Below are 20,014 nucleotides of genomic sequence, written 5' to 3' on the forward strand. Positions count from 1 at the left end.
AAAACAGGAGTAGGCCATCTGTCACTTCCAGCTTGTTCCGCTGATCTTTTTTGCGGACTCTGCTCCACTTACCCTCCCATTCACCATAACCCTCAATTCCTTTCCTGTTCAAAGATCTATCTGTTTTGGCTTTCAAAACATTCAACAAGGGAACCTCAACTGTTTCAGTGGGCAGAGAATTCCACAGATTCACAACCCCTTGGATGAAGAAGCTCATCCTCAACTCAGTTTTAAATCTGTTCACACTTATTTTGAGGCTGTGCCCCCAAGTTGGAATTTCGCCCATCAGTGGAAACAATTTTCCATTTGTTTCATAATTTTAAAAGTTTCTATTAGATCACCCCTCATTCTTCTAAATTCCAGTGACTGCAATCCTAGTCTACTCAATCTCTCCCCATACAGCAACATTTTTAATTCTGGAATCAACCTCGTGAACCTCCTTTGCACCCCCTCCAGTGCCAGTACATCCTTTCTCAAGTGAGGAGACTAAAACTCTACAAACTACTCCACACCAAGCCTCACCAGCACCCTATACAACTGTAGCATACCCTCCCGATTTTTAAACTGCATCACTCTCGCAATGAAGGACCCTGTTCCATTTGCTGTCTCAATTACCAGCCGCATCTGCAAACTACCTGATTCAGACACAAGGCTACCCAGCTCCCTCTGCGGAGCAGCATGCTACAATTTTTCACCATTTAAGCAAGACTCTATTTTTCCATAAAAGCTACCAAAATGGATGCCCTCACATCTACCATCATTGGACTCCATCTGCTAGACCCTTGTCCATTCACTTAAACTTTCTGCATCCTTCCGCAGATTTTCATTGTCCTCTTCAGACTTTACTCTCTCACTCATTTTAGTGTCATCTGTGAACATAGAAAAATACAGTGCAGAACAGGTCCTTCAGCCCTCGACGTTGCGCCAACCTGTGAACTAATCTAAGCCCGTTTCCTCACACTATCCCATCATTATCTATATGCTTATCCAAGGACTGTTCAAATGCCCTGAATGTGGCTGAGTTAACTGCATTGGCAGGCAGGGCATTCCACGCCCTTTCCACTCTCTGGGTAAAGAACCTGCCTCTGACATCTGTCTTCAATCCATCACCCCTCAATTTGTAGCTGAGCCCCCTCGTACAAGCCAACATCATCATCCTAGGAAAAAGACTCTCACCGTCCACCCTGACTCATCTTTCTCTGATCGTCTTGTATGTTTCTATTAAAGGCCCTCTTAGCCTTCTTCTCTCCAATGAGGACAGACTCGAGTTGCTCAGCCTTCTCTCATAAGACCTTCACTCCAGACCAGGCAACATCCTGGTAAATCTCCTCTGCTCCTTTTCCAATGCTTCCGAATTCGTCCCGCAATGGAGCGACCAGAACAGGTCGCACGAGCGTTTTCTGCAGTTGCAGCATGACATCACGGCTCTGGAACTCAATCCCTCTACCAATAAAGTCTAACACACCGTATGCCTTCTTCACAGCACTATCAACATGGGTGGCAACTTTCAGAGATCTGTGTACATGGACGCCAAGGTCCCTCTGCACATCCGCACTGCCAAGAATCTTTCCATTGGCCCAGTATTGTACCTTCCTATTATTCCTCCCAAAGCGAATCACCTCACATTGAACTCCATTTGCCACCTTTCCGCCCAATTTTGCACTTTATCCAAGTCTCCCTGCAACATGCGACATTCTTCCACATTGTCCACCACTCCACCGACTTTAGTGTCATTTGCAAACTTACTAACCCATCCACCTATGCCTGCGTCCAAGTCATTTATAAAAATGACAAACAGCAGTGGGCCAAAAACAGATCCTTGAGGCACACCACTAGTAACCGGACTCCAGGCTGAATATTTTCCATCAAACACCACTGGTTGCCTTTTTACCGAGAGCCAGTTTCTAATCCAAACTGCTAAATCTCCCTCAATCACATGGCTCCGTATTTTCTCCAATAGCCTACCATGTGGAACCTTATCAAAGGCTTTACTGAAGTCCACGTACACTACGTCAACTGGCCTTCTCTCATCCACATGCTTGGTCACCTCCTCAAAATCTCCATGAGGTTTGTGAGACCCGACCTGCCCTTGACAAATCCATGTTGACTGTCTCCAATCAAATTGTTGCTTCCGAGATGATTATAAACCCTATCTCTTATAACCCTTTCCAAAACTTTTCCTGCAACAGACGTAAGGCTCACTGGCTGTAATTGCCTGGGTCATCTCTACTGCCCTTCTTCAACAAGGGCACAACATTTGCAATCCTCCAGTCCTCTGGTGTTAAACCTGCAGACAATGAGGACTCAAAGATCAAAGCCAAGGGCTCCGCCACCTCCTCCCGAGCTTTCCAGAGAATTCTCGGAAAAATCCTCTCAGGCCCAGGGGATTTATCTAGTTTCACACCTTCTAGAATTGATAACATCTCCTCCTTACTAACCTGAATCCTTTCAAGTCTAATAGCACGTATCTCAGTCGTCTCCTTGACGATATTCTCCTCTTCCTCAGTGAAAACAGATGAGAAATATTCATTCAGCACCTCTCCGATCTCTACCCGGTCCACACACAACTTCCCACTTCTGTCTTTGATTGGCCCTATTCCTACCCCAGTCGTCCTTATATTCCTCACATACCTTGAGAAAACTTTACGGATCTCCTTTATTCTACCTGCGAATGACTGCTCAGGACCCCTCCTTGCTCTTCTTAACTCTCTCTTTAAATCCTTCCTTCCTCATCTGTAACTCTCCATCGCATCAACTGATCCATCTCATCTCAACATCACATAAGCCTCGCTCTTCTGCTTAACGCGAGATACAATTTCTTTAGTAAACCACGGTTCCCCTACCTTATCACTGACCCCTGCGTGACAGGGACGTACCTATCAAGGACACGCAATATCTGTTACTTAAACCAGCTCCCCATTTCGATTGTCCCCATCCCCTGCATTTTGCTACCCCATTGTTTGCCTCCTAAGTCTTTCCCAATTATAATTGCCTTCCCCCATTTGTAAGTCTTGCCCTGTGGCATGTTCCTCTCCCACTCCATCGCTAAACTAAACGTAACCGAATTATGGTCACTCTCTCCAAAGTGCTCATCTACCACTAAATCAAACACCCGGCCTGGTTCACTGTCAAGTACCAGAGCCAGTGTGGCCTCCCCTCTTGTCGGCCCTTCGACGTACCGTGTCGGGAAACGCTCCTGTGTGCATTGGACGAAAACTCATCCATCCGACGTATGAGAGTTACAGCATTTCCAGTCAATGTTTAGGAAGTTAAAGTCTCCCATAATGACCACCCTGTTCCTTTCACTCCTGCCCAGAATCGTTTTGCCAATCCTCTCCTTCAGATCCCTGGAACTTTGCAGAGGCCTATTAAAAAACTCCCAGCAGTGTGGCCTCTCCTCTCCTGTTTCTGACATCAGCCCATCCCACCTCAGTAGACCAGTCCTCCTCAAAAGTTTTTTCAGCCTCCGTTATACTGTCCACGACAAACAAAGCCACACCTCCCCCTCTTTTCCCACCTTACCTGATCTTACTCAAAGATCTGAACCCTGGAACCTGCAACATCCATTCCTGACCCTGCTCTATCCATGTCTCCGTAATGGCCACAACATCAAAGCCCCAGGTACCTATCCATGCTGCAAGCTCACCTCGCTTATTCCGGATACACTTCAATTCAGCTTGCTGTTTGCCAGCACACTCCTGTGACACTGAGGTCCTGTCCATGTCCTCTCTATTCTCTTTCTCCTGTGTACTGAAACTACACCACAGTTTCCCATCCCCTTGCTAAGCTAGTTTAAACCCACCCGAACAGCACTAGCAAATTTCCCGCCCAGGATATTAGTGCCCCTCTGGTTCAAGTGGATACCGTCCTGTTTGTAGAGGTCCCACCTTCCCCAGAATGAGCCCCAATTGTCCATGTACCTGAAGCCCTCCCACCTGCAGCATCCCTGCAGCCACGTGTTCAGCTGAAATCTCTCCCTGTTCTTTGCCTCGCTATCACTTGGCACGGGTAACAAACCAGAGATAACCACTCCGTTTGTTTGAGCTCTCAGCTTCCAGCGGAGCTCCCTGAAATCCTGCCTGACGTCCCTATCCCTCTTTCTACCTATGTTGTTGGTACCTATGTGGACCATGGCTTGGGGCTGGTCACCCTTTCCCTTCAGGACCCCAAAGACACTATCCGAGACAACACGGACCCTAGCACCTGGAGGCAACGCACCAATCGTGAGTCTCTTCGGTTCCAAACAAGCCTTCTATCTGTCCCTCTAACTATTCAGTCCCCAATGACTAACAGTCTCCTCCTATACCCCCTTCCCTTCGTTGCAAGAGCGACAGACTCTGTGCCAGAGACCTGCACCCCAGTCAGTATTGAGGTAATGCCTCATCGTAAGGAGGTCAGAATTGACCGAGTGGCAGATATTTAGAGGGTCAGTACTGAGGCAGTGCACAACCGTCAGAGGGTCAGTACTTAAGGAGAACCCCATTATCAGAAGGTCAACACGAATGGAGAGTCACATCGTCAATGGTTCAATCCTGAGGAACACTTAATTATCATAGGGTCAGTCCTGAGGCAGTGCTTCATTGTCAGAGGGTCAGTATTAAGGTTTAGAATTGAGGGAGTGCTATATGTCACTCTGACAATGAGGCACTGCCTCAGGAATGAGCCTCTGACAATGAGGCACTTTCTCAGTTCTGAATCTCTGACAAGGAAGCATTCCCTCAGTGCAAACCCTCTGTCTGGACCCGATGTCAATGAGGCACTCGCTGAGGACTGACCCTCTGACAAAGTTCCAATAGCTTACTACTGGCCTTCTAATCATGTGCCCCCTACCCCATTTCTAAATCTGTTACATTGAGGGCACTGCCTCAGAACTGACACACTGGCTATAAGGCAGTCCGTAAAGACTGACCCGCTGATCATGAGGCTGTCCCTCAGTTAATGACCCTCTAAATATGAGGCACTCCCGTAATTCTGACCGTCAGGAGCTACCTCAATGTTGACTCACTGATCTCGAGGCACTGCCTCAGAATTGACATGCTGACGATGGGGCACTTGCTCAAGACAGACCCTCTGATAGAGCTGCAGGTTTGATATTAGAGCAGTGATGCACCGCGAGCAGGTCAGTATTAAGGGAGTGCCACACAGACAGTGGGCCAATATTAGGGGAGTGCCACACTGTCAGAGGATCACTCTTAATGGAGTGCTGCACTTGTGGTGTGAGTACTGAGGCAGTGCAGCACTGCAAAGGGTCAGTAATGAGAGAAAGCTCCATTTTCAGAGGGTTAGCACAGAGGAAGTGCTTAATCAGAGAGTTATTTCAGAGAGAGTGCTGTATTGTCAGAGTTTCGCACTGAGGGAGTATCACACAATCAGAGGTCCAATATTAAGGAAACGCTGCACTGTTGGAGGGTTGATATAAAGGGAGGGCTGCACTGTCAGAGGGTTAATGATGTGGGAGTGCTGAAATATCACAGAATCAGTCCTGAGAAGTGCTGCACATTCAGAGAGTTAGTGCTGAGGGAGTGGTCTAATGTGAAAAGATTGATATCAAGGGGCACTGCCGAAGGATCAGTAGTGCAATACTGTCAGAAAAACAATATTGAGGGAGTTCTGCTGTGTCAGTGGGTCAATATTACAGGATTGCTACATGATCCACGTATCAATGTCAGATGGTCAGTCCTGAGGGAGTGCTGCACTGTTGGAGGGCCAATATTGAGTGTGTGCGACACTCAAGAGGACCATTTTGTTGGACTTGTGCACTGTCAGAAGTTCAATTGTAAGCAAGTGCCACACTGGTAGCGGGTTAATACTATGGGAGTGCTGCACTGTCAGACGGTCAAAGATGAGGGAAAGCTCATCATCTGACAGGGCATCACTCCCTTCAGACGAACCCTCAGGCGGTGCAGCACTCCAACAAGTTAGTTTCAGAGGCATGTTGTCCCATCAAATTGACCCTCTGAGACAGGAGCATGCACTAAATATCGACCCTCTCACAATGCTGCACTGCCTTAACATAGGCCCTCTGGCAGGGCGGCTCCCTTTCAGTACACACCTTCCAACAGCACAGCACTCTCCCATCATTGACCCTCTGACAGTGCAGTACTCTCTTAATACTGAATGTGTCACACTGCACAACTCCATTAAAATTGACCCAAGCAATCCATGAATATTTGCCCATTGACAGTGCAGCTCTTCCTCAGTTCTGACTCTCTGACAGTGCAGCACTCCCCGAAATACTGTCAGAGGGTCAATACTGAGAGAATGCTGCACTGTCAGAGTCAGCTCCCTGCAGTCCTATCAGATGTTCAGTATTAAAGGTATGCCGCATTGGGAGTGCGTGAGCGTCAGTGAATTCTGCACTGCAAGAGGGTCAACAATGAGGAAGAACTGCAATGTCAATGTAACAGGGTCAGAACCGAGTGCCTCACAATCAGAGGGTCAGGATTGAGGTCAGAATTGAGACAGTTACGCAGAATTAGAGTGTCAGTGCTGTGGTCGAGTAGCACTCAAAGGGTCAGTACCGAGGGAAAGCTTCATTGTCAATGGATCACTTCTGAGGCTGTGCTACTTCGTCAGAGGGCCATACGAATGCGGTGCCTCATTGTAATGGGATAAGAATTGAGAGAATCGCACAATCGGAGGATCAGTACTGAGGTCCTGCAGCACTATCAGCAGAGGGTCACTACTGATGGAGTGCCTTATTGTTAGAGGGTCAGTGCTGAGGGAGTGCATCATTGTCAAAGGATCAAATTGAGATGATGCCTCATTTTAATATGGTCAGTTTGAGGTAGTGCAACACTGTCAGGGGGCCAGGAGTACTGAGGAAGTGCTGAAAATCCCCATGATTAAGGGAAGACCCTCATGTTTAAAATGTCAAAACAGAGAGAGGGCATAATGGCCAGAGGGTCAGTTCTGAGTTTGTACCTTGTTGCCAGGCGGCTAGTTATGAGGGAGTACCGAATCTCTGGGAGTGACTAATCTGTCAGAGAGTCAGGACTTGAGGGACTGCTGACCGTCTCTCAGTGCTGTAATTCCCCAGCACTGACCCGCTGGCACACTCTTACTGTTGACCCTCTCAGAGGGCAGTTTCCCTTTGTACTGACTCCCCTCAGTGTAGCACTCCCTCATTGCTAACCCAACTCTGTGTAGCATACCATTAATATTGACCCTCTGACAGTGCAGTGCTCTGTGATGACTCACTGTTCTGACAGTGCAGTTCTCCCTCAGTCGTGACACTCTGACAGTGCAGCACTTGCTAAAAATTGGCCTTCCGACAGTGTGGAGCTCACTCATTGATGACACTAACAATGCAGCACTCCCTCAGTACTTACTCTGCAACACTTCAGCACGTGCTCATCATTGACCCTCTGACAGTATTGTAGTCACTTAATATTGAGCCTCAGTCCTGGAGCACTGTCTGAAGATTGACCTCCTGACAGTGAAGCTCTCCCTTAATATTGACCCTCTGAGAGGGTGACTTGCTCTCAGTGCTGACCCTTCAGTGGTGTCGCATGACTTACCACTTTCCCATCACCACCTTATGCTACCGCACCCACCCCCACCACCGCATCAACATCATCTTTCTGAAATTGTTGCATTCCCTGAATTTTAACACTCTGATAATGCAGAATTCCTTCATTATTGACCCAATGAGAACATAGCAGACCCTTCTTATTGATGCTCTGACAGTGCAGTGCTCCCTGAAAACTGGCCCTCCCTCAGTGCAGCACTCCCGTAGTAAAGAGCTCCCCCCCGGCCCGACCCCTATTCAGTGCTGAGCTGCACTCAGTGCTGAACCCCCCCACCCCGAGTGCTGACCTCCCATAAGCTGAACCACTACAGTGCTGCACTCCCTCATTGTTGACCGGCCACTGAGTGCACATCCCCGCTTAGTGCAGCTCTCCCACTGTGCTGACTCCCCCTCAGTGCTAACAACCCACAGTGCAGTACCCCCTCAGTGCTGACCACTTTCAATTCTGACACCGCACTCCTTGTCAAGGAGACAGAATCAAGGCAGTGCGACAGGATTAGAGTGTCAGTGCTGTGGTACAGTAGTACTCTGAGGGTCAGTACACAGGGAAAGATTCATTGTCAATGGGTCAGTTCTGAGGCTGTGCTACTTTGTCAGAGGGCCATACTAATGTGGTGCCTCATTGTGGAGTTGACACTGAGGGCGGTGTGGGTGAAAAGGATGAGAGAGTGTTGCACTGAGCAGGGACAGCATCCAAAGAGTGCTGCACTGAGCAGGGTCAACACTGAGGGAGTGCTGCACTGAGGTCGGGTTAGCATTGAGAGGTGGTCAGCACTGAGGCAGTGATGGGGTGTTCGCACTGAGGGAGTGCTGCACTGAGGGGTACTCAGCACTGGGATGGTGTCAGCACTGGGGAAGTGCTCCATGAAGGGGGTTTCAGCCATGAGGGGCGAGTTTGCACCGAGGGGGATCCAATACGAAGGAAGTACTGCACTATCTGACGATCAATAATAAGGGTGTGCTCCACTCTCGGAGGGTCATTCTTGAGGAAGCACCGCGTTGTTGGAGAGTCAGTACTGAGGGAGTGTTGCATGGTCAGTGTCATCACTGCGGGAGCTCTACACTGTTGGAAGGTCAATACTAAGAGTGTGCTGCACTGTTAGACAGTCAATGATGAGCTAGTGATGCATGTGCGACATTCCCTCAACTCTTATCCCATTACAATGAGGCACTGCATTAGTGTGGCCCTCTGACAAAGCAGCACAGCTTCAGAACTGACCCACTGATCATGAAGCTTTCCCTCAGTACTGGACCTCAGAGTGCTCCTCAGCCACAACACTGACTCTCTAATCCTGCAGTACTGTCTCAATTCTGACCTCAGTCCCGACCCTGTTACATTGACATTGCAGTTCTTCCTTACCATGGACACTCTGGCCATGGGACAACACTGTTGGCCCTGTTGCAGTGCAGAATTCACTGACACTCACCCTCTCCCATACCTTCAATACTGAATGTCTGATAGGACTGCGGGCAGCTGACTCTGACAGTGCAGCATTCTCTCAGTATCGACCCTCTGACAGTAATTAGGGGACTGCTGCATTGTCAGAGAGTCAGGACTGAGGAAGAGCTGCACTATCAGAGGGCAAATATTAATGGAGTTGTGCACTGTCACAAATTCAATATTAACAGAGGGCTGCACTGTCAGAGAATCAATGATGACGGGGCAGTGCGTTGTGAAAAGACCTGTAATAAAAGGCATGCGGCCTGTCAGAGGGACTAAACGGAGAGCTTCACTGTGAGAGGGCCAACATTAGTAAATGCTCCAGTCTCAGAGGGTCAATGTGATGGGAGTACATCTCTCTGACATTATCTTGTTGGTGGGTCAGCGCTGACGTAGTGCTCCACCGTCCGAGGGGTCGGAGAAAGGGAGTGATGCACGACCAGGTGATCAGGGAGTGCTGAAGTGAGGGGGTCGTCAGCGATAAGTGGGTGAGCTCTGAGGGAGTGCAGCACAGTGTGGGGTCAGCACTGCGGGAGTGCTGTTCTGAGGGGGATCAGGACTGAAGAGGGTCAGCACTGAAGCAGGTCAGCGTTGAGGGAGTGCTGCACTGAGGGGTTCAGAATAAAGGGTATGCTACACTGAATGGGTCAGAAATGAGAGGGGGGTCAGCACTGAGGGAGAGCGGCACTTGAAGATGTTCAATATTAGTGTGTCCTGCACTGTGAAAGGGTCAGTATGAAGGCAGCACTGCAATATCAGAGAGGCAATGATGAGTGTGTGCTGCACTGCTGAAGGGTTAAATTTGAAGTGGTGTCCCACGGCCAGAGTGTCAATGGTAAGGGAGCATGGCATTCTCAGAGTGTTATTGCTGAGAGAATACCAGTATGACGGAGGGTTAATACTGTGGCAGAGATGCACCGTCAGAGAATCAGTCATCAGAGAGTACGCAGTGTTGGAGGGTCAGTACTGAGGGAGTGTTTCACAATCAGAGCGTCAGTTGTCTGGCACTGCTGGAAAAGCTCAGCAGGTCTGGCAGCATCTGTGGAGGCAAAAACAGAGATAACATTTCGGGTCCAGTGACCCTTCCTCAGAACTGTTCTGAGGAAGATCCCCAGTTCTGAGCAAGGGTCAATGGTCTCGAAACGTTGAATCTGTTTTCTCCTGCACAGATGCTGCCAGGCCTGCTGAGATTTTCCGGCAACTTTCTTTTTGTTCCCGACTTACAGCATCCGCAGTTCTTTTGTTTTTTATGTCTGGCAGTGCTTGTTTGCTTGTGACCTTCTGAAAGCGCAGCACACCCATAATCTTGGCCCTGTGACAGTCCAGCACTCCCTCAGTACTGATCCTCCAACAATGGAGCATTCCTTCAATACTGACCACCAGCGCAGCACTTTATTTCTGAGAGTAGTCTGAAAGAAACTACCTTTGCTTACCCAGAGACACAGGGAGAGCAAGTGCATATTCTGTAGGTGACTCAGGATGTATTGTAACCTTAACAAGTCAAACAGTATTTCAGATTAGTTTACAATTAAAGATTATTCTAACTGTCTTCCTGGAAAAGTACAGTCCCTACAACATGGGGCTGATACTAATACACTCACTCAGAAGTGACCCTCCAGCAAAGCAGCCCTGCCTCAGAACTGACCCTGTGACAATGAGCTACTCCATCAGCAGTGAATCTGTAATCACGTGGCACTCCCTCAATTCTGAAAAAATTACACTGAGGCACTCCTACAAAGGCCTCTGCGTTTTAGGGATTATTTACAGTCATCCCTGTGTTTTACAGGTTATTGAAAGGGGTCACTGTTTTCAGGTTTATTTTCACCCTCCAATCTTGCAGCACTCCCTCAATTCAGGCGTGTAGCAGTAATGTCTCCAGACTGAATCTCGAAAAGTGTTGCAAACCCTCAATTCTGATCTGCTCAAATTGAGGCACTTACTGAGTATTGGCCTTCTGACAAAAAGTCACTTATTCAGAACTGGCCTTCTGACAATGTGACACTCGTCCACATCTGACCCTCCAGCAATGAGGTACTGCCTCAGAACTGATCCGCTGACAGTAAAGCACTGCCCCCTCAGTTCTGACCCTCTGACAGAGCTGCAATACTTCAGGACTGAACTTCTAATCATCTTGTACTCCATCAACTCTGAATCCAATGCACTGAGGTACTGACTCAGTATTTACAGTCTGCTCCTAATACACCCTCAGAATTGACCCTAAGGCAATGTGACCCTGCCTCAGAACTAACTCTGTGACAATGAGGCACTTACTCAGCGCTGAATCTCTAATTGAGTAGCACTCCCTCAGTTTTTAGGCACTCCTTCCAGACTGGCACACTCTCAAGGCTGATCCTGCAGCAATGAGGAATTGCCTTACAACACAGCCACGAACAACAAGGCCCTCTTTAGGACAGTGTCTGATAACGAGGCACTCACTTGGTTCTGAGCCTCTGACAATGAAGCACTTGCTCAAGTCTGACCACATTAAAATGAGGCACCCTCAAACTGATCTGAAACACCTCAGTTTCGACCTTCTGATGGCTCTGAAATGCCTCAGTTTATATCCTCTGACCGGTCTTTTAATTCTGACACAATTACAGTGAAGGTCAGCCTCCGTGCTGACACTCAGAGTACATCACTCCCTCTGACAGTGTTGCACACCCTGAGCATCACTGACAGTTTCAGCGTTCCCTTAATATGGACCAACTCACAATGCAGCACTCCCCTAACAGTATTATTTATATTGACGATCTGACAGTACAGCCCACCTCAGTGCTGACCCTCCGACAGCGCAGCATTCCCTCATTACTCACCCTTTGATACTGTAGCCCACCTTTGGTAATGACACTCTGACAGTGTCACACTCCCTTACTATCAGCTCTTCAACAGTGCAGCACTCCCTCAATGATGTGAGAGGGTCAGTACTGACAGAGAGCCTTCCTTGCCTGACGGTCAGTACTGAGGCACTGCTTCTTTGTCAGGGGGTCTGGAGGGATAGTGTCTCATTGTTGGTCAGTCCAGTGTGAGGCAGTAGCTCATTGGTGGAGGGTCAGTCCTCAGGGTGGGCGGATGATGTGGAGGTGCTGGTGTTGGACTTGGGCGGACAAGGCTGAGTATTGACACTCTGCTACAAATGCACTCTCTCGTCCTGACCCTCTGATAAAGGCAAACTCCCTAATTGCTGACACTCTGCCAAGTAGGCACTGGCTCAAACAGACCCTCTGACAATAGGCCACTGACCCTCTGATAGAGCTGCAGTACCTCAGTGAGGCAGTGGCACTCCTTGAATTCTGATCCCATTACAATCAGGCACTGCGTCAGTACTGACGCTCTGCCAAAGAGGTACTGCCTGAAAACTGATCCAATGACAATGAGGCACTCCATCAGGACTTACCTCTGACAGTGCTAGATTACCTCTGTACTGACCTTCTAAAATGGGTGACACTCCTTCAATTCTGACCCCCTTACAACATAGCCCTGCTGCAGTGCCGACCCTCTGACAACAGTGCATTCTCTGAAGCCTGATCCCCTCAAGATGAGGTCATACTTCAGTATTAACACTGACAAAGAGTCACTTCCTCTATATTGACCCTCTCATCGTGCGGCACACCCTCAGTTCTGATCTTACGACAATGGGGCACTTTTGACCAGCTGACAATGGTGCTCTCCCTCAGTTCTGACACCTCCACAGTTCTGCACTACCTCTGTACTGACTCTCAGTGCTGACCCTATTCTGATCCATTACAATGAGGCGCTGCCTCACTTGTGGCTGTATAACAATGATGCACTCCATCGATTCTGCGCCGCACACAGTGCTGTAATACTTCCGTACTGCCCTGTAATTGTGTGGCACTCCCTTAATTTTGACCCCCTTACACTGAGGCTGTGCCTCAGTATTTACCTCTGAAAATAATGCACTCCTACAGATCTGGCCCTCTGATGCTACTGCAATAACTTAGTTTTTATCGGCTCGTCACGTGGTTAGCTTCAATGCTGATGCCATTACACGGAGGCAGTTTCTCAGAACTGACCTTCTAACAATGGCACTCCCTTCGGACTGTCAGATACAGCCACACTACCTCCGTTTTGACCCTCTCATCACGTGGCAGTCCCTCAATTCTGAACTCCTCACAATGAGTCGCTAACTCAGTACTGACCCTCTGACAAAGAGGCACTCCCTTAGGGCTGACCTTGCACCAATCAGATACTGCCTCACACCAAACCCTCTCGGATAATGAGGCACTGCTTCAGTACAGACCCTCTGACAAAGACGCACTGCCTCAGAACTGACTCTCCAGCTATGGCGACCGGCCACAAAACGGACCTGCTGACAATGAGGCACTTCCTACCATCTCCAATCATGTGGCATATCTCTAATCCTGTGGCCCTCTCTCAGTTCTGTCGCCATTGCATTGAGGCATTCCCTCTTCGTTGATCCTCTGAACTCCCTCAAGACTGACCATCCACCGTTGATGCACTACCTCAGATCTGACCCACCGACAGTCCTACAATCTGTCACCATTCCATGTAGCATTTCAGCAATTCTGACCCCATTTCAATGAGACGCTGTTTCAGATGTCACTCTGAAAACGAAGCGCATTCTCAGGACTAAATCTTTGAAACTAAAGCACTTCCTCAGTACTAACTCTCTGGCAGGCAAGTATTGGAAGTTAGGTTAGGGCTGAGGTGAGACTTGGAGCTTAGGCGAGGGTTGGGGTTGAGGCTAAGCGTTAATTGGGGCTGTGTGTTACGGTTCATTTTAGGGCTGAGGCCATAGCTAGTGGTAGGACTGAGGCTCACTTTAGGGCTGAGACTAGATGTTCGGTCTGAGGATCAGCATTAGGGCTGAGGGTAGGGAGGGTTTACGCTGAGGATAGGGTTAGGGTTAGGGTTAATGCTGAGGTGAGGGTTAGCCTGAGGCGAGCGTTTGTATGGGTTTAGGGCTGATGCTGGGTTTAGAGTCAGGGTTCGGGCGAAGAGACGCTGCCTCAGAACTGACCTGCTGACAATTAGCCAGTACCTTAGGTACTGATGAGCTAATAAAAAGGCCCGCTCTCAGCACTGACACTGCAGCAATGAAGTCTTGCCTCACAACTAACTCACAAAGGGCTCATAATTGAGCAAGTGCCGAATGATGAAAGGGTGCGGACTGAGGTGTTGCACAACTGTCAGAGGGTCAGAACTGAGGGATTGCATCATTATCAGATGGTCAATACTGCAGCAGTGGCCCACTGTAATAGGGTCAGAAAGGTCATACTGAGGTCTTGCAAGATAGGGTCAGAACTGTTGGAGTGATTCATTATCAGAGGGTGGGCACTGAGGCATTGAAGCATTGACAGAGGGTCAACACACTGTCTGTATTGAACATGTGGCAATAATGTTCTGACTCCATAACATCAAGGCACTGCCTCAAAACTGACCCTTAATCCTGACCCTCGCACAGTGCTGCATTGCCTCAGTCGTGATGCTGCATTCGTGTGGTACTAGCAGTTCCAACCCCATGAATAGGATGGGCTCAAGGGTAACATTTCTTGATATTTGAGAAATGGTTGACTTTGAATGAGTCCTGTCAGCATTCCTGTTTTACAGTTAATTTTATTTCTGTAACTGGTTTTTTCTTTGCCAAGTTGTTTGTTGCACCGGAGCAGAGGGAGCATTTTGTTCCTCGGCACTGGACGTCATCTCGGAATGAGACCGCGAACGGTGCCAGGAACAACCTCAGCCTCCAGGCCAGCCATTGATCGAGGGATCCCTCACGGCCACAAGAACATGAGGCTTATTCTTTTTTACTCTCTACTTGTTATTCTTTTTAATTACTCTTTCTCCATCTTTTATTTCCTCAATAAATGTTCATCTTTCAGAAAATTGGCAAGCATTCCTTTAACTGCACTTGATAGAATCACAAAAGAACCACTTCGATGCACGCTGTCATCAAAAACACACCATGATGATGAGGCACTGCCTCAGCATTGATCCTCTGACAATATCGCACTCCCACAGATTTGACCCTTGGACAACGAAGCAAGGCCTCAGTATTGAAGCTCTGACAATGCTTCAATCCCTCAGTTCTGACCTTCTGACAAGGAGGCACCTTTATTTCTGACCCTCTCACAGTAGCAATATCTCAGGACTGACCTTCTATTTGTATGGCATTGTCTCACCTTAGAATGAGGTGCTGCCTCAGTCTTGACCTTCTGACAATAATGCACTCCCACAGTTCGGACCCTCTCATATTGCTGCATTTCCTCAATGCTGACATGAAAAATGTGTGGCAGATCTTTAGTGCTGATCCTTTTACAAGGAAGCATTGTCTCAGTATTGACCATCTGACAATGATGAACTCTCACAGGGGTCAGGACTGAACCCCTGTCAATGAGGCACTTCTTCAGTGCCCGCACTCATTATTCGCCTTCTGACAAAGCTTCAATACCTCAGTACTGACCCTCCCACAGGGCCGATCTTCTGTCAAATCTAGAGAATTAATACAGAGGAGGTGTCTCTTATTAGAGGGTCTGCCTGAACTCTTGGTTGAAGTGTTCAATAAATTGCTACAACCTGAAAGAAGTCATTCTTCCCTGAATTAATAGGCAACCAATTTGAAAATGTGGCCTCTGGTCGTAAAATCTTTCACAAATGGGAGTAATCTCTACGGATATACACTATCAAGCCTCTTAACAATCTTAAATGTCGAAAAAATAACTTGTTTTTCAATCTTATAAACTCCAATGAATGTAGCCCAACTTTCCGAAGCAGAGCAATCCCCTCCACCATTTCCGAAATCAACCCAGTCAACATGAGGTGTTCGGCCTCCGCAGCACTCGCTCTGTGGCCGTACATGACTTGTAAGTTACCATCCTGCTGCTACGACTCTACTTCTATTTACGATGCAGTCCTCCGTCCATCCAAACATACTACCCTTGAACACACGGGCTCTTTTCTTTTGAGACACCTTATGAGCTGTACTTTATCAAATGCTTTTTTGAAATCTCAATGTACTACATCAACTGGTGGTCCTACGTCAGTAATGTTTGTTTCCTTCTCAAAGCACTGTAGCAAGTTTGTCAAGTATTATTTCCCCTTTATGAAAGGATGTTAACTCTGTAGGATGTTATAGCACACTCAGTACCCTGTTATTTCATCTTTCATTGCCAGCATGAACATCTACCCAGGTTGACCTAAATTGGCAATACTTGCTTACTATTTTGTCCAAGGATCTTTGTAATAATGGTGTTATGTTCACAATCTTTCAATCCTCTGAGAATTTTCCACAATCTAAGGATTTTTGGAAGATTATCATCAGTGCCTCCATTGTATCTGTAGCTGCGTTGTTCAACATGAGAGGATACAACTCATCATACCCCTTGGATATTTTCTCTACTGATTGGAGTTATGTTTGGAATTCTGTGCAGTGACATTCACTTTTAACAGTTTGCTAAATACTACCAGGAACAGAAATTGTGATCCAGCTGCAACTAAACTAAAGCTTTCAGCACAGAAGGAAGTGTTTCAATTCATTATGAATCGATTAACTCCTGAAAAGGGCAATACGATTTGCCTCAGTCCATCAATGTTCTTTCTCCAACATCCTGAGATGCATCATCTGTATTTCTTCAAATTTACCACAGAATCTGTCTCACTCACCCTTTCAGCAATACGCATGACAACAATTCGGCATTTTTAGTCCCCCTGTAGCCTCCGTTGCACACGTGCATTGTTCGATGATCATTTATTTGCGTGCCTGCTTTTTTGCTCGAATGGAGAAAGGTAAATTTCTGTTCTTTTGTCATCAGAACTATTGCCTCCTCACTCTCATCTTCCTTGTTTTATCCTGTGCTGGAATATTTAATTTGTTGACATATCTGAAATATGTTGTTGAATGGATTGGGTTTTGTAACATTGCATTCCCCATAGACCATCTACCGATGCTGTTGCTTGTTCTAACAGTTATTATCTCGCAGAGTGGAAAATGCAGTTTGAAAGCAATGGAACATTATCGACGAAGAAGTTGATGCATAAATTGCTGCGATCTTCTAAACTACAAACTCACCTTCAATTCTTTCTCGGTCAGAGCATTATGCCGGCGCAAATGAATCGTGTTCTCAATGGGACTTCCAAAACCATGGAATTGAATTTGCATATTGATTTCTTCTTCCCTCTTCAGAAATGCAAAGTAGTATCGTGATGAAGCTTCCAAGGCGATGATTGTGTCCTTCAATGAACGGAAAAGTGACTTTTAGATTCATGGAAATATTTCACTACTTCTATAGACATGAAAGGCAAACATTCTCCCTGCATATGACCCAGTCTCATTTTATCGTATCTTTCTGATTTTACACGCCATGGGATAATCATTGCAGTGTAACAGAAATGTTGATCATGGAAATTTATCACTGTTTTCATAAATAATGGCAAATTTTCAACATCTTGCAATTGGATGAAGGCTCAGTCTCATCACACCTCGCCTGCTGCACAAAGACATTCTTGCACTGCTTTCAATGTTAGGGCTCAAACAAAACACAATCATGACACAAATGCATCAACACACTACTTTCAATCGGATCTGATATCCTTGCCAGGCACTGGAGGGGTTGCGGAGACTGGTGAGTGGATAAAGTCGTTCCTCTGTTCAAGCAGGAAAACAGGGACTTTCCAGGAAACTACAGACTGGTGAGTGTCTCATATCTCAAAAGTATGGGCTAATAAGGGACAGCCAGCATGGCATTATGCGGGGCAGGTTATGTCTTACCAAGTCAGTTGAAGTTTTCACGGAGGTGACAAGGGTGATCAATTCGGGTAGAACAGTTGATAACATATGCATGGATTTTACGAACGTTTTCAACAAGGTTCCTCATGGTATGCTCATCCAGAAGATTAGGATCCATGAGATCCATGGTGACTTGGCCTGCCCATATAAGGCAGACGGTAGCGGTGGAAGGCTAACAAAGATAACACAGTGTAGGGCTGGAGGAACACAGCAGGCCAGGCAGCATCAACAATGTCAGCTTTCCTGTTCCCCTGATGCTGCCTGACCTGCTGCGTTCCTCCAGCTCCACACTTGGTTAACTCTGATTCCAGCATCTACAGTTCTTGCCGTCTCAGTGGTGGAAAGCTGTTTTTCTGGCTGCAGCTCAGTGACGAGTGGTGTTCCGCATCGATGTGACTTCTGCTGTTTGTGATATATGTAAATGACTTGGTGGCAAATGTAGACAGGGGATTAGTAAGGTTGCAGATGATATAAGGACCAATGGACTTGTGGACAGCATGGAAGGTTGTCAAAGGACACAGCAAGATACAGACCAATTGCAAACTCGAGCGGAGAAATGGCCGATGGAATTTAATCTGGGCAGGCATGAGGTGTTGCATTTTAGGAGACCAAGTGTTAAGGAAAGGGATACACAGTTAATGGCAGGACCCCAAACAGCAGTGAAGTCCAGAGGGATCTTGGGGTCCTAGACCATAACTCCCTGACAGTAGCCACACAAGTAGATAGAGTGGTCAAGAAGGCATATCGCATGCTTGCCTTTATGCTGAGGGTAACTCAGTGCAAGAGTCAGGATGTCACATTGCAGCTTTACAAGACTTCGTTGAGACCACACAGAGTATTGCATTCAATTCTGGCCGCCACATTACACTAAGGATGTGCAGGCTTTGGACAGGGTGCAGAAGAGATTTACCAGCATGCTGACTGGAATAGAGGGTATGAACGAGAAGGAGGAGCTGGAAAAACTCTTCGTTTTCTCTGGGGCAGTAGAAGCTGAGGGCAGGCTTGATAGAAGTCTATAAAATTAGGAGATACATAAATACAGCTAACGGTCAGAAAATTTCTCCCCCGGAGTTGAAGTGTCCACTATTAGGGGGCATGCATTTAAGCTGAGTGGGGGGGGGAGTTCAAAAGAGATGTGAGGGGCAAATATTTCACACTGAGCATGTTAAAAGTGTGGAATACATTGCTCAGGGTGGTAGTGGATGCAGATACGATGAAAGCATTTAAAAGGGTCTTTTAGTTAAGTGCACGAATATGCAAGGAATGGAGGACTATGGATTAAGGACAGGAAGAAGGGATTTTTTCATTTGTTGTCATGTTTGGCCCAACATGGTGGGCCAAAGGGCACATTCCTGTTGCTGTAGTGTTCCAAGTTTTATGCTCACTTGTATCATGATTACAAAAAGTAGGATTGGGAAGAATTTTTGAGAAGCGTTTGAGAACATTATTTCATGTAAGGACAAACGGGACAAGGATTAGGTGACACACAACAAACTGATTTAGGAGCCCATGATGAATCATAGGGACCTCACAAGCACCAGTGATCAGAGGGATCTCAGGATCTTGATGTGTACGCCTGTTGATCCCCCAATGTAATGGACCAGGTCGTTGAAGTGGTTTGGAAGGCACATTGGATACTTGTCTTTATTAGACTTAATATTAAGTGAGAGAGTTTCAGAATAGGCAGGGTATGTACAAAATGTTGGTTAGACCCAACAGTGAAGTCAACGATGAGAAAATACAGTGAGACTTGGACAACGATCAGGCTTGGCCTGATAAAGGATAAGTTACATTTGCACCATACAAGTGCTAAGCAGCAATCAGCTCCAACAAGAGAGAATATGACCATATCAAAAAAATTCCATGTCCTTACACTCACATCATCCTTACATTTATTTTTTTTTAAATGTGCAAGTGCGATGCAAGCCATGCAAGGCTACGGGCCAGGTGTTGGAAATCAGGTTAGAACAATTCAGTGCTTGTCCTTGACTGTCACAGAATCCGTGAGCTTAAGAATCTATTTCTCCTGTATTGTAGACTACTGAGGTGCTTGGCTATCCACTGAACCAAGGTTAACAGTGATCTAAAACTAAACTGGGTCAGTTATATAACCAGCAGTAGCCAGGTCCATGGTACAAACCACCCTGCTGTGGGACAGGGTCAGGCAAATCCAAGTGAGCGAGCGTGGTTGGAGACTCATTCATTGGGGGCATAGATTCTGTCGCCACATTTGAGACACCAGGGCTGTGTGTTGCTTCCCTGGTGCCAAGGTCAAGGA

Source organism: Stegostoma tigrinum, unplaced genomic scaffold (assembly GCF_030684315.1).
Source record: "Stegostoma tigrinum isolate sSteTig4 unplaced genomic scaffold, sSteTig4.hap1 scaffold_434, whole genome shotgun sequence".
Classification (NCBI taxonomy): domain Eukaryota; kingdom Metazoa; phylum Chordata; class Chondrichthyes; order Orectolobiformes; family Stegostomatidae; genus Stegostoma; species Stegostoma tigrinum.